The sequence below is a fragment of the Crocodylus porosus genome, unplaced genomic scaffold (genome assembly GCF_001723895.1).
Source record: "Crocodylus porosus isolate Cpor-Errol unplaced genomic scaffold, CroPor_comp1, whole genome shotgun sequence".
Lineage (NCBI taxonomy): Eukaryota > Metazoa > Chordata > Crocodylia > Crocodylidae > Crocodylus > Crocodylus porosus.
Window position 1 is genome coordinate 9,059,723 of NW_017728907.1, and position 17,553 is coordinate 9,077,275.

Below are 17,553 nucleotides of genomic sequence, written 5' to 3' on the forward strand. Positions count from 1 at the left end.
TCCCTCTGTGACAACTCTAGGACTGGTAATTATAGAATTGTTTGCGTTACTATTACTTGCTATCACAGTGTATCAATAAAATTTTCCTATTATCAAATGGAGAGGTTGTGGTTGGTCTGAGGGTTTGGGTCCACCCAGAACAAGGTATCTGGGTCATAAATCCAGTGCAAACACTACCCACAAACAACAGACCCCAGCCTACCTCACAACAGTCTCAAGCCTCCTTAATTCTCCCACTACTCCAGAGACCTCCAACCTCCCCTTGCAGTGCAGGCATGGCTTGCCCTCAGCACCTCACTCACCCACCACTCATAGACATAGCTCAGTCTTCCCTCTGCTGCCATGGAGACCCCCCAACCCACCCCTGACATGGACACAGATGTTTATTTTAAGTCTGTAACATATTTACCACAAATTGATTGATTGAAGAAACAAAAGAGTACCTTTAACTTTCATTGGAACAAAACAGGAAGTACGATGCATATGAAAGGATATACTTTTGAACGGAAAAATGTAATCCCAGTAAGAGTTCTATAACCCATCTCAAATATGACCAAAGCTGAAATCAGTTGCTACATAAGTCCTCCATAAAAGCAAAGCCAGTTCTGGAAAAGGATTGACCTTAAAAATTAATTTTACTAAAGCAAGTTGGCATTAGCTAGAGGCTAATTTTTCTCTTCAGCTTTGCATGAAGGTCAACCTTAGACTGACAAATCCCATGACAAAGCCCATGTGGGATAATAAAATATCCAAGAGATAGGTCTTCAGAGGTCAACTAAGGATAACATTGGTATGCTAACAAAACACTATTTACCTTACGAAGGGAACAAAGATATCAAGATGTCAGAAGAAGCTGGTTATGATAGTTAACTCCTTTTCAGACAAGTAAAAGAAGATTGTATTTGAAAGTAAATAAATATTCATGAAATGGATTGAGCCTTGAGATGAATTTCTCTGATTATGGCAAAGTTCCTATCTATGTTATGATGAAGCTGTCACCCTGACTATGGGGAGGAGGAAAAAATAATATATGTATACATGGAAGGAGAAGTTTACTATCAACAAGAAGAGAGAATATTCATGAGAGTCTTTCTTACCTCTTTGTGCTTCTGAAGTAGTACTAACTCACTTTCTGTCTGGCTGTCAATAAGGAAGATAATCTTTTCCCATCTCCTTCTCTCAAAAAAAGTGTTCTGAAAGCCAAAGAGGTTCCCTGCCCCAAATTTTTACTTTCTACAAAAAGGAGGAGATTCTTATCTTTGCCAGCTTCTCAAGGAAAGGGAATTCTTCCCATGAAAAATTCTTTGCCTTTCTTCTATATAAACATCAGAATTTAAAGAAGTCTCACATGGGGGTGTAGCTGTGCCTGGCCCCCAATGATCCGCTTCATATTTTAATTCCGTATTATTAGTTCTTAAGAACATGCAAGTTACTGCTTTTTTTTTTTTAAGCTGCCTTTACTCATTCTGGGCATGGTGGCAGAGCAGTTAAAATGTCTTGCTGCAGATGTGAAGGTGGAAGATTGAGCCTTGTTTCAGGCACAGGATGAAAGTGACCTCCAGCCAACCCTTAATAAATGGGTACCTGATCATTCTAGCTGGGAAGTTAACGTTCATCACTCTGCTCCTTTATATGCTATTATTTACAGAAGCTGGTGTGTCTTTAAACACACCTGTCTGTCACGGGGCGGGGACCCAGGAGCGGCCATGATCTCTCCTGGTGCCCCTTACTGTGCCAAGTTGGCGATTAAGCACCCTCGTTCTCGCGCACCATGTCTTTGATGGTATCTGTTTTATAAGGGAGGCTGCCTTTTGTCCCCTTGGACATGATGCTCTTATTTATCCTGGCTGGCCCCTGTTCCGTATAGACTGATTTGGTGCACCCAGCCTTATGGGCTATGTGTGGCTCCTACCACCCCTTATACCATGCCCCAAGCCTCTCAGATGTACCGGACATTGTTGAGTCAATTACTATTGCCCGCGTCCTCGCGGACGCTCTCCGGACTTGTCTTCCACTCGTGGCCCTCACCGGGGCCCTTCTCTGTGCACTCACCCACACTGGGGCTGCTCTCTGTATTCTTGCCCTCCCTCGGGCTCTTATTCCTGTATGCCCTCCCTGGGGCTTAACGCTAGCACCCTCTGGGCTTCTTGCCGGTGCCCACACTCCCCGTGGATGCTCCCAGGCCTCTCTAAGCCAAGCCCACACCAGGCCCTTCTCTCTCGGTCCTGCCCTCCCTGGGGCTCCCTGGCTTCCCTGTGGCTGCTGTCCACACTGGGGCCTTGCTTCGGCGATTCCCCACCAGCACTGGGGCCTTGCTTCACGATTGGGCTCAGGTGGCCGTAGCTGTGCCTGGCCCCAAATCCCCTCCTTGGGCCCTAATACAAGCCCCCTCCAGGGTTTCTCATCCATACCCCCTTTGGGGTTTCTCACCCTTGGGGCTCAGGTGGCCATAGCCGTGCCTGGCCCCAAATCCCCTCTCTGGGGTTTACAATTCCTGTACGGCTCAGGCAGCCTCGGCCTTACCTGGCCCTCAATCCACTGAATCCCCTTCTCAGGCCCCCTTTTCCACTGAACGCCCTGACTACTGTGCCCTCTCTGGCACCAGGAACCCCCACACTGCTGGGATGCCCCTACGAGGCCTCCTCCAACCCCTTATAGCCTCACCCGGTCCTCCAGTGTAATAACAAACAACCAGAATAACACAAGCCAACTGGCTATAACTCAAACAAAGCCTCCTGGCTAAAACGCAACTAAATCATCCGGTAGCTTATCCTCTCAAGTCCCTACCAGGGTTTCCTCCACCCATTCTCCTCACACAGGAGCTGTTCCTGGCCATCGGGTTTCTTTCACTGACTGCTCCAACAGAGCTCCAACTTCTTCGGCCGCCAGAGGAGAACTGACTCTGGTCTCAGCCTGGCTTGTTTATATAGGCCAGGCCCTGCCCCCTTCCGGTCAGCTGCAGTTGCCCTGGCAACCAGCACCCGTACCTTTCCTAGACACTGTCCAACGGTCAAGCTAAGTCCTTTTGCTCATGTTGAATAGCAGATAGTTCTCTGCCATTTATTTCAGAGGATATGCTTACAGAATGACAGTGCCTGTACATAAGTGTGGAGGCTGCTCCAACACCCTGTGATTAATCGAGTCTGCTGGAGCGTGGCAATTACCACACTCCAGCAACCTCCCGCATCTCAAATATCAGCATCCCCATGCTTCAAAGTGGAGGCAGGGGCACTTGACCTAAAGCCTGTTCAACAAATTTAAGCTTAAGTGCCCCCGCCACCATTTCGAAGCATGGAAACTCTGATACCCAAGGTGCTGCAGCACTTTAATTACAGTGGCTCTCAGAGCCACTGTAATTAAAGCGCTGCCTTCTCCACCCCCAGAGCACATGTAAAAGTGCCCTGAGTGATTATTTGATAGGTTGTAGAAGGGAACCATATCTTTTAGGGTACAGACACAACGAAAGTTCAAAGTATATCTGTTCATAATGCAAATCAGAAAGTGATTTATACCATGAAATAGGTATCTACTGTTATGCTGTCCAAAAGAATGTGTACAGTGTAAGTGCTTATTTTTAGAATCATACCACATGTAGTCATTTAAATGAAACATGGATTTAGGTCTAAGCAGAAGAGTGCATTTATCATTGCCCCATTTTTAGCTACAGGCTATTGAGATCATCTAATCAAACTGCCTGCTTAACTTTTAAAGAATTTCATTTCATTTCTTCAACAGGCCCAGTAACTTCTGGCTGACCTAGCGCATTCCTTTCTGAAAGTCATCCAGGCTTGCCTTAAAGATTTTGGGTGTTAGAGAAGTCAAATGGTTGATTGCCTTCCAAATTTTTTCTTTTCTGAATTTGTCCTGCTTTAACTTGCAGCCACAGAATTGTCTTGCTTGTTAAAAACAATTATCCCATTATTTTATATATTACATATGCCTAACATTTATTGGATAAAGAAATAGGAATGTGTAAGTGTATTGTGTGGCTCTGGGGGGGGTGTTGATTGTAGCTGTGTTGTTCTAAGGACATAGGCAGATGATGTTCTTAGGGTAAATGATATCTTTTATTAGACTAACTAAATAGTTGGAAAAATTGTTCTTTGCAAGCTTGTGAGTCAAATACCCTTCTTCTTGGTGTGGGTCTAGGCCCAGAAGCTTTTGACTTTCCTGGGAGTAATCCCAAGCCTACAAAACATACACATGTACCATCAAAAATCAGATAAGGACACAATCTAAATCACTCTCTAAATCTCAGTTTTCCTATCAGAGGGAGGGGAGAAACTGGATTACAGAGATTATGCTGGGCCTGCTAGAAGACAAAACACCCTCCAAAAGGCTTTGTTCAGTTATCAAGAAGCCTCCATTCATAAAACCTAATGGCTACCTCTCATCACCCACCTCTAAATTGCAGATTTGTAAACTGACTAATGATGGGTTTGCCTCCATTCATTGAGACATACTGGGTGAAAGAATTTCCTAAAGCAGAGCCTGGGGCAATATGCATAGTAGGCCACATCCAGATGCGGAGTGGATGCTTGGTTCCCCGGGGACAAGTAATGGCTTTAGCACATGGCAAGTTACCCCAGGTTGGGTAGGGGAAGCTGGGTCCAGCAATGGGTTGGCTCCAGAAGCCTTACCTGCAGTCCTGCAGGTCTCCCAGAGCTGCAACAGTAGCAATTCTGCCATGCGGAGCCGGGCTGGCAGCTGCAGCATGGCTCCAGGCAGCCCAGCTCTACTTTTGAGTGGCACACGCTGCTCCACTATTTTTTTTTCCAATTGTTTTTTTTGACCCCCAGGATATCCAGAGATCAAAAAATTTGCAGGGGAAAAAAAGGTGGAGCAGTGCATACATGGGCAGCGCTCCCTTGCAGCATGGAGAACATCTGAATGTGCTGTATGTGGCACCACAAACACATCTGCAGAGCCACATACTACATGGCTGCACTTGTCTGGAGGAGGCCATAAATGCTATTATACACAATCAAGAAATCAAAATATTTGGACTAGGGCTTTCACTGCCTCTCATTGTCAATGGTAAAATTCCACTTGGTTCCAATGGGAAGAGGTAAGCTAAACTTACCCAACCTGACTGGTTGGTCCAATACAAGATATCACCCTAAGAAATGTTTGCCCCTCTCAATTTCTAGACCATCATGGCTGCAACATCACTCCTATATTAAAGTAAGAGTAAGTACAGAGTACTCTTGAAAAAAATCCCATATTTTCTATTTAGGGATCTGTTTCATAATATCTGAGTAATTAGTCAGTAGCTGACACCCTCGAATCACAAGCACCTGAGTTTTGAGTCTACTATGGATACCAGCGTTTTCTGAATAGATTCCCATTCATTGAACTAGATTAGCCCCAAAATAATGGGAACAGGATTTTCAAAGTTCTGAGAAGTTATCATTCCAGCTGCATTAGTATTAAATGTCTGACTTTCTAGAGCACACTAATTTAAGATTAATTAAATTTCCCATGTTACCACTTGCCCCCATTTTGCAGAGGTAGTCCATTCCCATTCTCATACTTTACAGGTCAATGCAGTGATTTGATTATAAAACAATTGTACATATACAGTTTAACTTTGTGTAAACTGTGTAGCAAGTGAACATGAATAGATAGCACAACAAGAGTATTGATAAGAGGAGACACCACAAGAAAAAGAAAAGATACAAGTTTTCAGCTCAAGGATAAAGTTACATTTCATTTTTCTCAGATACTGTTTTCATTATTAAAACTTTCTGTATTCACCTTTCCCGAATATCTTGGAACATGGCAATCTGCCAACATGCACATACAATACCATTTTGCCTAATTGTACTAAGCAGCAATGGAGTTTCATGAAAAAAAAGATTACAAATACAGACCACCTTATATATGGCATATATATTCCCACTAATGAAGAAAAAGCATTTTGTATTAGTAACTTCACACTACAGCAAGTTAAAATCCCCATTCCCACATTTGTAATACCAGTGCAAAGACTTTTAAAGATTTTTGTACAGAAATAATCAATTCTAAAAAGGATATTCATAGGAGAATGGCTACCAATTTAAATTTGTTTGGGGTTTTTTTTAATCACAACCTTAATAAATTTAACTAAACAGTTATTTTAAATACATGTATACCTTAGTTACAGTTCAATTTATTCAATAAAGAGTGCACTTTCCACTATCAATCTATTTTAATGAACTGTAAAACAATCTTCTATGAAAGAGTGGTTTAATATTTTTTCCATACAAAACTTTATGACAATGACAATATTTACAGCCCACACATAGGGAAAACCAGATGAGAAGATTAATCTCCAAAATAACCTACCCAAAGCTCTTGATGGGTTTTCATGAAGGAAGGTTTATTATGAGAGGATCAATAAACCTATTCAAAAATGCCATGCCAGACCCTTAGTTGGTGCAAGTCAACATATGTTTCTGATATCAATGGAGTCATGTATATTTGCACCAGCTGAGATGTTAAAAGTCAGAAAACTTTACAGACAATGAAAAGATAGCATCCAAAAAATAAATACTGTGCCAGATATTTTATTAATTCCCCTTTTTTTTTTAATGAAGCAATTTTCCTACTTTGAAGGTCAGTTATTTTTTGGCAGTAAAAAAAGAAAAATATTCTAAAAATACAATGGTTTTCCCCAAACTGGCTAATATTTCTTCTTGTTGTCCCATAATTCATATTACATATTTCCTAGAGAAACTATATGTTGCTGCAAATTGTTCCTGGCAAACAATGAACCTTGGGTCTTGAAACACTGCCTCATTATGTTTATCAAAAACTATGCATAAATTCACCATAAAATGCATAACTACAAAAACTTTGTGTGATCTATTTATATTTCTATTTTATTTATTTATTTTTTATTTATAATATTAGTCATCTTATTTATAATTCTATTTTATTTCTAACAGCTTCCAGTTTTAATTTGTGGTTTCCCTCCCTCCTCCATAAATGATAGTTTAGCAGCCTACTTTATACACTTATTCTCAGCTAAGGCCACATTATTTTAGACACAAAGCAGCACCTGTAGTGGATGCACTTTAGGCCACACTTCACACAGAAAGGGGAAAAAAAGATTACCAGGAGACAACCTTTATGGCTATAACTAAGTTGTTCAAAGAAAAATGCCTCAATGTTTTTACTGCCCATCTCAGAGGATTTAGTAATGAATTTGTCACAGTGCAGTAAATGTTCCGTCATGGATGTTGCAATTGTTATGGTGACTTTTAAAAGACTACTATAATGTAAAAAGGAAGGCAGTAAGGACAGGAACTTCAGAAGCACACTTCTCCATTGAGGTGAAAGATAGCAGGTGAAACACAGGATTAAGTAGCAAGTACTACTACTGTAGCCTGAAGATTTTCTCTTCTCCTCCCCACACCCCTTTTAAAAAAAAATCCCTAATGTATCTTGAAGAAAACTGTCATAGAAATTGTTCAAATAAAATTCCAATTTGGACTCAGACACAGTGGAGACCTCGGAAGGATTTTGGATGTCAAAGTTGATCTTGAAAAGTTGATCTTGATATTGCTCCTTTTCTTTTGTTGGTGTCCCATCTTCATAATATTCATTAACAATGTAATAAATGATATAATCAAACCATAATATGAAAATTAGGAAAGGCAACAAAAAAGCATAGAATTTAAATCATCTGATTACAAGAAAGAGTTTGAGATATTTAACGAATGCAGTTGGGAAGACCATGCATATTCATGGATAGCAATGGAGTAGGCAATTATTTGTGCCCGAGAGCCACTTAGGGAGTTTTGGCAAGCTGTCATGGGCTGGATCAGCTCTGCCACCTCCCCCGCAAGCAGCTCACCAAAACTCCCTAAGTGGCTCTGCTCCATGCGTGGCCAGGCAGCTGGGATGTGACTGTGGGCAGGCAGGGAGCAGCATCCAGGAATAGGACAGGTAGAGAAGCCAGGGCTGGGATTGCAGGGCCGGGTCCTGGGGCAGAGCCAGGATCTGCTCCCCACATGCCCCTGCAGTGGGCACTGGTTCCACTGGCAGGGGCCTGCAAGGAACAGATCACAGATCTGCCCCAGGCCCTGGCCCAATGCTGTCACCGCCCCCCGATCCCAGGGTCTCCCTGGAGACCAGCTGGGACCTGTGTGGAAAGATCTTGCAGCCAGGTGGATGGGATAGGATGGGGCTGTGGGCAGGTGGAGAGCTGCATCAGAAAGTGGGCGGGAGGGGTTGGGATTTTGAGGCAGCGATAGCACAGGGCCAGGTCCTGAGGCAGAGCCTCAATCCACTCCCTACATGACCCTGCCCACAGAACTGGCACCTGTTGCAAGGATGTGTGGGCAGCAGATCATAGTTCTGCCCTGGGCCCCAGTCCCACATTGTCACTGCCCTATAATCTTGCCCCATGATCCTAGCCCCACCTGTCCACCCTGCTCCCAGACAACACTCCCTGCCCGCCCCAAGCCCATTGCATCCACCCAGCTGTGTGCCTTGCCTGTGCATGTCCTGTTCCTGGCCATGGGTGCAGGCTAGATAGGCTAGGGTGCCCAGGTAGCAGGACCAGGACCAGTGGCAGTGGCAGCTGGAAGCAGTTGTTGCCACTGGGGCTGCTAGGAAATGAATCCAGCTGCTGCACAGCCCCAGCCCCAGGTGCAGTGGGATTGGCTACATGCACCACAGCTTGGGCTGCCCCCCACAGCTGAGCTGGGTGGGACTGAGGGACCCATCATAGCCTGAACAAAATCACTTACTGAGCTGGATCTGGACGGCGGGCCACATTTTGCCCACCCCTGAGTTAGTAAGATAAACTTAATTCTATAGTTCATTCTGCCACTGATCTATGCGGTGAACTCAGCCAAAAATCATTCTGGCATCATTCTACCAGAAAAACAAAACCAAGCACACCAATTAACCTTAAGCTCATGAGTAATTCCAAAAGAATAGGCATAATGTAAAAGGTAAGTACGTGCTTAAGTGGTTTGCTGGATCAAGTATTCGAGTCATAGATACACCATCTGAGAAGGAGATCAAATGATATCTACTCAGTGCAGTGCTTGGTCCCCCTGTAGTTGAAGTTGAGGGACGCACAAAGATTGATAAATCTATATTTTATTTAAAAGAGCCAGACCTACTGTCATGGGCGGAAGAAACTCATGTTTTTAGACTGAGAATTTCATGATCCAGTTTTTATTTTCAATGATCTGCCTGGAAGCATCATGCTAAATCTGTCTCCCACCCTTTAGAGGAAGGTTTTGAAGTTTAACTAACATTTCAAAGATTACCATGGCTCTTAATAAAACATCATACAGTAAGTATTATTATAATTATGCACTAATAACACCATGCACTTTTTCTGCTAATTTTCCCTGTTATTTTAATTAAAGTCAGGTTCTTTTCGTCTCCTAATTCAGTTTTCTTCATTTATCATGAAGCTGCTTGTTTAGACAAAGCTAATATATGCACAGCTTCATAATTCATCAAGTTCATCGAATCTTGGCTCTTCTCATATCTGACACTCAATTTGTCTGTATTTCTAAACATTTTCTCTGATAAAGGCAAAATAGGAAGAGAGCTTGGGAAAAAATATTTCAGTTCTCTTGTAGGATATTGCTTAATATATTTGGAAACTATTTAGTGTAGTCATTATCTCTCCATTTTTTGCACACAGAAGCAAGTGAGGTCCCTATGGATAATCAAACATCAAATGGTAATGTGTTATGTTGATGATGCTTAAAATACTACTTGCCTCAGGTCCTGTCAGCAAAATTAGTCTTGATGATTTCCTGACTTTTGAAACTATGGGAGTTTATGCACATTTTCACTAGAGGGGGCAAATTATTCTTTGCCTATATATTAGATTCACTGAGAAGAAATTCCAGAGACAAAAATTGCTTAAAGCAGTTTCAGTTAAGATTCACTTTCTTATTCCCCAGTACCTTTCCCTGAACCTCTTTCAGATGGTGACTATGTTGGGGATAAAACTACTATGAAAATAAACAGGTGGGAAATGACTTCCAGATTTACAAAACAAGTACACAACATTGTGGGTTGAAAGTACCTGCAAAAGCAACTCTCAAAGCTGGCTGGTAATCCAGAGATTACAGATGTAACTACAAATGGAATTCATTCCCTCCAGGATGCAGCAAGGTCATTTTGAATACAGAGAGGAGAAAATCAAATACAAATGCAAGTCTGCACTTGGACTAAAATAGTTAGAAAGAATTATTTTCTTCCACTCTAAAACATCACTAAGGTACTCTTCTCGCCTTCTATAAAAGTCTGTTTCTACCACTCTCTCCTGCCTTCTGATATATGGCAACGCATGTTATTACTGATCTTGGAAAAAGAATTACAGCCGATTATGGCAGCATATTTGGTAAGATTCTTGTATGCATGTAAAATAGCCTAAGAATAAAATCTTTGATTTGTTACCCAAGCTATTAATTTTGAATCATCATACCTGACCAGAAACCTCACTGAGTTAAGTGTCCTGCTCTTGGCAAAGACAAATCCTAATACAGGAAGGTGGTACAACTGTAGCATACACACTACAAAAGGGAATTATTTCTTCACTCCTGAAAAGATCACCTGAAGCACAGAGTCTGAAAACATGTGTTATGGTATCTCAAGGCTTCATAGCACTAAAGGTTATCTGTAGTCAGGAATAACCTGGAAAAATAGTTTCAAATAAAAAAGTTCTGATATAGCAAAGAAGGATGCTGCAACAGTCAGGGCACTAACCTAAGACTTGGAAAACTTAGGCTAAAGTCCCTGTTCTACCAGAAGCTGTATGATCTTGAATAAGTCACTTAACTTTTCTGGGTCTTAGTTTCCCCCCTGTACAATGTGTTTTAGCATAAAAGTGCCTTGAAAATAAATACATCAAAGAGCAGAAGCCCCTCCAATACTCAGTATTAGGGGCATATAGGTAAAATAGATACTATCAAAAGAGAATGGAGTGTATTATACATAACATTCACTTCTCTATCTGATACCATTGCTAGCTGCAATTCTTCCAGCTTTATATGATTTTATTGAAAGCCTCAATGTGCTAAAGAACCTAAAGAAATCTTCCCTGGTGTTTGTCATTTAAGCAGCAGGGAAGTGTACCAGCATTTATTCTTCCAGAAGAAACTCTCTCAGAAGCTACTTCTATCTGGTTGGAGGTGGGTTATTGGGAAATCATCAAAACAGCCATTTTTGTGCTGAAAGAATCTGTGTAGATACCTATACACTCAAAGTTTCTGCCAGGAGAGCTGCAGTTCTCCCAGTACAAAAGTGATGACTGTCAGTGGACTTAGAAAGAATATCATGATTAACACGGTATTAAAACCCAGAGAGTTTTAAACTAAGTCTGGTATTGAACGGAAAGACTGTTAGCAGTGCACAGAAGTGCACTGCATGTGGTCCAGAACATAGAAAAAGATGGGATGCTGTACCAAGCAAAAACAGCAAGAAAATATTAGACAAACAAAATGGTAATTTAGCCATCAATCTACTTTTGTAAGAGTGCCACAGGATCTCCAATAACACCAACTAGTCAGGGACTCAGCATTTTAAATGCTATCTGAATTATAGTACCCTTCAGTAGCACAGTCCCAACATGGACCCAGCTTCCTACTGAATCTCTAACATCACTTCTGCACCAGCATTTTCCCAACCAAATATTTCCAGCCTGACCCATATCCTCAGATCTTACATCAGATATCATGGACTAAGACAGCAAAGCTTATGATAACATTCTCTCTCCATAGATATTACACCCATATAGATTTATGTAAACTATGCCATAGCACAAATCTGTAGAGACAAAGAAAATATTAATGCAAGTGTGCATTATTAGAAATAATGTTAGAAAATAACTGCACTCCAGAAAAGCTGCAAAATCCTAGATAGCTTCCTTCATATTCAGCCTACCAACCACAAAGGCAACTAACAAAAAAATTGTCAAATGAAACTTCCACCAACAGTAGTGGGCAGAAAGGAGTATCATATTCCAGAATCTGGGACCCTTCATCAAGAACATCCTGTCTCCATCCCCATCTGACAGAAAAAAGGGAATTAGTAGCTCAGTTTCAGCTACTTACACACTTTATAGAGGCAGGCATACTACAAACTTCACCCAGAAATCAATCAGCAACCAACAAGGTCTAGGGAGATAAAAGTGTACTGCATTCTCTATGGAAAAACACCTAACCAGCTGGCAGCTTCATTCTGCACTTTCCAAATGATTTTAATGTCAATCCCATAGACAGTGCATTGCATAAATCCAATCTATAATAGAAAAGGGACAGATAAGTATGAACATGTCTAAACAAGGAGTAGCTGACATTCATTAAGACCTCATAGAATCTGATATATAGCAAAACAAGTCTTGCCATTTTCTCTTCCCATTTACAGACAGGTTTCCTTAGAACTGTTCAAAAATGGAAGCTACTGCTTAGGAAACATACCTATCTGTAGTATTACTCCCCAAATTGTTTTTATTTAATAAGTAGATAAACTGATATATAAAAGATTCAAGAGCTTCTCTTCAGCTACTCAGCAAACCCTCCTAAAGAGGAAAGAAGAATCAGCAATTCAACTTCATTTCTTTTACCTGAATCTCCACCATATTGGAGCAGGAAAAAAAGAAACTCTAGGATTTTCACCTGTTTGAAAAACTGTTAGATCAGAAGATGATATGATATGCCTTTTTAAAGATAAATGGCTTGATTTTCATCTGTAAGGAAGCAACAATCAGGGTATTTTCGGAGCCAGAAATGTACTGAGCAGTACAGTTTAACCATAAAAAATTAGAAGTCTATAGTTGGTAAGTCAAGCAGCAGTTAATAAGTAAGTGATTATATGAATAAAATGAAGAAACATTCAAGGGAATAAGTATAAGTAACTTTGCCTACAAAGGACTCATTTGTTTCTTTGCATGGCTTTCTGCCTTTGGCTTATGAGTTTTCTTCTTAAAATCCCTGACCATTATTATAAATGGCTCAGCTTCAACAGCTGCAGCAGTGGGAGCTTTAATCCTGAAAGAGTTAAGGCATCTGCCAGCATTTGTTGCAGGATTTCCAAAAGTGATCAGTACCCATCATTTTGGCCATATTTCCAAAAGCAAAAAAAAAGTTCGCAGCAGCTCTTCATTTTATTTATAGCGGCTGCTGTATGTTTCTAAAGACTGAATTACAATGCAAGCTATACAATTAAACTGGAATCTAAAATGCATGATTGTAAATGAGGTTATTTGAAATGTGGCCTTTGAAAGCCAACATTTTCCTAAACGCTGTTCTTCAACCACCACGTAAACAGTACAGCAATGGCATCTGATTTGGCAACAATAACTCAGAGGTATAATTATCCTGCATCTCAACAGGATTCCTCTGGAGATGTGACCCCTGTTGTCATTTCTAGGCTACAGGGCAGGCTGCTAGGGGTGAAGGCCAAGAGGACATACTGTTGTATAGTTAGAAGCAGTAACTTCCTCCACCTAATCTTACAGAAGTGTTTGGATGCTGAACCCTCCCAAAAAATCTGATTACACCCTGCTAGGTAATCTAATTCAGTTGAGCAAAGCTGGTTAAGAAGCTAGCTAATAGTAGAATCCAGTTTGCAATAATGCCTGAACCCTTGACTTCAGAGTATGCACCTCCATTATTCAGAGATTTTCTTTAAGACACCAGGTTGATTTTTCTTGTTCTTCCATGAAGGTGTTGATAAACGTTATACATGCTTTGCTTTTTAACAGTTACAAGAAATCTAAGTTTCAATGGCCAGATGTAATACCATTTGTAAGAGACCTAGGTTTTTCCTTGTTGAATCTATTTTCTTTAAGTAAGATTAAGACACTGCCATACTATATACATTTTTTGCCTTTATTATGAGCAAAATGGCCTCTGACAATCAAAATAAAGGGGGTTTTTTTTCTGCAGATGGCAATGAAACAAAAATTCTCCAAGATATTCATGAAGCTAAAGCTCAGGCAAAATCTTGACCTGATTTAAGCTACTATGATATAATGGCTCAGCACAGTACCTTAACAGATTAAACTCATGGAACAGCCAATCCAAATTAATATCATAATCATAACGGAGATCACTGATGAATAGATCAAAGGAGCACCTGCACATGCTTGCTCTCGCAGTACAAAGGCCAAAGCATTTTCTTTGCTCCAATGAAAAAAAGTGGTAACTTAGTTAAGCAAAACATTTAGATGTTGTGCTTATACAGGGTGTGTCACAGCAGTTGTTGCAGAAAAATGACAAAGCATAGGAATCCCACCAAGCTGTTATTATCATCTCTTCTAACATGTGTCATTGTACTTGCCAAGTGATAGCAAATGTCGGGGGCCTAATGGAAGGAAGAGGAGGAGAAATCAGTAACAAAAAGTTTGGCAAGATTTTAAGTGTACTTTTTTCCCTAGAAGAACACCAGCACTGGAAGAGATATGATCAAAGAGAAGGGCAATGCCCTTCTTTAAGGAATCTCAAGTCAGTACCAGTGTCCGGTTTCCAGATCCTCCTACTCAGCAGCGGCACAGAGTTCTGGCACAGAATCTCAATTGATATTCCAAAGACGAGGAAATGTTTATGTAGTCAGCAGTGGATCCACAAGACATTCAAGAGCTCAGAAGTCTGCCCAACAAGCATCATATGACCTCTTAAGGAGCCTGAACTTCCCAGCAGTCCACCAGATTGGCAGCTAAGGAACAAGACAAGTAGAAATCCAGGCAAGATCCCACTGGAAATTGGAAACCTTTGAATTTAGTTGAAACTGGACATACTCCTACATCACATCCTTTCAACAAATCTGAGTTTTCCATAAGATACTTCTTTGTTGGAAAACTTCACGCCAGTTCTACTAATCAGAAATCAAGGCAGAATGCATGTTCTCCTCCTACATACTTAGGAAGGGATTCCTTGTTTCATAGAACAACTAATAACAATTTGGTATGTCTTTCCAAGTCTACACTTGTGCTTGTATATTACAAAAGAACTTGAAATAAATATGGGTAATCACCACATGGAGACGCTTTCAATTTTTCTCCTGGGACAAAAAATAGTTGTCTGTTCAGTCTGCAGTTGAAGCCTACAAAAAAAATCTGGCAACAGATAGACTGCCACTGAGCCAGGATTATGGGCTATCATGCTAACAAATATTGTTTCATTCTTTTCTTAGGCCCTTTGGCTATTCTAGTCTATCTCTTGTCCTGTACTTTGACTGTAAACTCTTTGAGGCAGGAATGGTCTTTTTGCTCTTACTGTAACAGCTCTCAGCACAATGGGATTCTGATCCATGACCAGAACTCCTAGGTCCTCTTACTACAAATATTTTTAGTACCAACTACAGCCGCATGTGTAATATTGCAGTGACGATAATTACTTTAATTGCTTATTTTGTTATTGATAATAATCGCTTTGACTGTTTGTTTTGTTATTTCTCTCTTTATATAAAGAAAAGATTTAACCATTAAGATAAAGTTTATCTAGTTATGATTTACTTTTTACTATAATTTGATCAGTCATTATTAGTGCTTGGAATTAACCATCTATTTTAAATTTCTTATTGGCTAGCATAAATGTATTTGACCTATTGGTCTCATGACTTTAGAACTTAAATGTAGTATAAGGAAAACACTTGTGTAAGGGTTTGTGGTACATCTGGCATGTGTAGATATGTCTGGTTTATGTAGAAAGTGGTAACGAAAGAATAAATGATGGACTATGTGCCAGCAACACAGAAAGACAGGCCTCTTGCAGCAGGTGAAATTAGCCTTCTGTGGTTTGATGGTTAAGAGCTGCAGCAACTTACAGTCAGCAGTAAAGGATTACCAAACACTAAATCATGCTCCATCCTGATGGCTGAAGATTGCAAGCTATGGCGCTTGAAGACTGCAGACCACAAAGCCAGAAGACCTACCAATCCCAGCCTGCCAACAGAACAAAAAGGACGGCCTTCACATCTGACTCCATAGGCTGGTATGGACAGCTGTTACTGTAAAGAATGAACACAAAGGCTTTGGGTCTCTTCCACCTGCAAGAAGAAGTTTTGGGTGCCTCCAACAAGACTTGACTCCTCTCTTGGTCAGCTTGGGCAGCCACCAGACTGATCTTGAGCAGCTTTGAAACTTAGTAACACCTTAACCTTTGCAGGACTGTCTAACTTCTGTGTGTGCTTGTCTTTTTTGAATGAATGAATGAATGAACAAACACATGAATGAATTAATGAATGGGTATGCATGAGAATGAGTGAAGCAAATAACCATATTGTTCTTTATTCTTTTCGTGTTGCATATTTTATGTTTTATGTTCCAATAAATGTGGCATTGTATCTTATCCCCGATAAGATTCCGGCTTGTTTTTAATTCATACTGTATGCCCTGTGTGCACAACACATGGATAGAAAATTAATCAGTTAAAAATAGTATCCTTGCAAATGCCCTGAAATTCTCACTATAGCAAATCTGTCTGTAACAATCTCTTACAAACAAAGTGCTCAGGGTTGCTTTCCCAGTCTCCCTTTACAAACCATAGCACATGCAATTCCTCTCCTCCTCCTCTCCTACCCCCATATTGACACGATACACCTGCAAATATTTATTTTACTAGTGAGGAAAGGCAGCCTAAATTGTGGGTGTCCAGAACCCTAGTTCAATTTAAAAAACACAGCAGACTACAAGCAGTTTAGGTGTAGGTCCTGAGACATGGTGCACTTAAACAAGAGAGGCCACTACAACACCACCCTCTGTTCCTTTTAACAGCAGTCTGAAAATACGAAGTAGCTGGGAAAAGAATCTAAAATCTATATTTAGTGCATTTTACACACACACACACCAATAAGGACTTACAGAGAAATAAGCAAATGGGGTAATACTGACTGTACATGCTATGTATTTTCACATTGCAATGTTCAGATTACATTATTAGCAAGACACTCAAAACACATTATTAAAAAGCTATATCACCTGTACAGAGCAGAGTATCTTCTAGGTCACTTTATATATGTAGACTGAGTCACAACTCTCACACTTTTTTGAACTGAGGGAGTGTTACTTCATGGTAAGAACTCATCAGAAATGGTAACAAGGAAGTAACCTTACAATTCTAACTCTGGTGTATTCCTGGTTATGGATGCAGGCTGGTGGAACAAAAAGAGTCTTTGTAGGGGGTGACAATTTCATACATAAACCTGCTAAGTGACAGACTCACAAATCAGGAAAGTTCAAATAATATTACATTCTGTCCATATGATAAACCATGCTATTTTCTTTTCCTTATTAGGTGCATAACTCTCCTGTTTCATTTATTGCCCATTACTAAGCCCCTGGGAAGAGTAAGACTGGCACAACTTACTCAGGCCATCTTGCACATGATTCATTTCTGCAAAGGATGAAGCACATGTCATACATACACTGTCTCTCACCCCATTCAAATTAAGAAACTGGGGGGCGGTGGTGTAGACACCCACACAGTCAAATGGGTCGCCAACTGGCTGGTGGGCCGCACCCAGAGGGCGGTAGTGGAAGGGTCCTTCTCAACCTGGAAGGACGTGGGCAGTGGGGTTCCGCAGGGCTCG

General features: G+C 40.8%; 1 long non-coding RNA gene across 1 annotated transcript in view; it reads right to left on the minus strand.

The window, feature by feature from the left end:
• LOC109307057 overlaps positions 1–17,553 on the minus strand; it is a 326,340-nt gene that overhangs the window by 299,642 nt on the left and 9,145 nt on the right. The window lies entirely within an intron of this gene.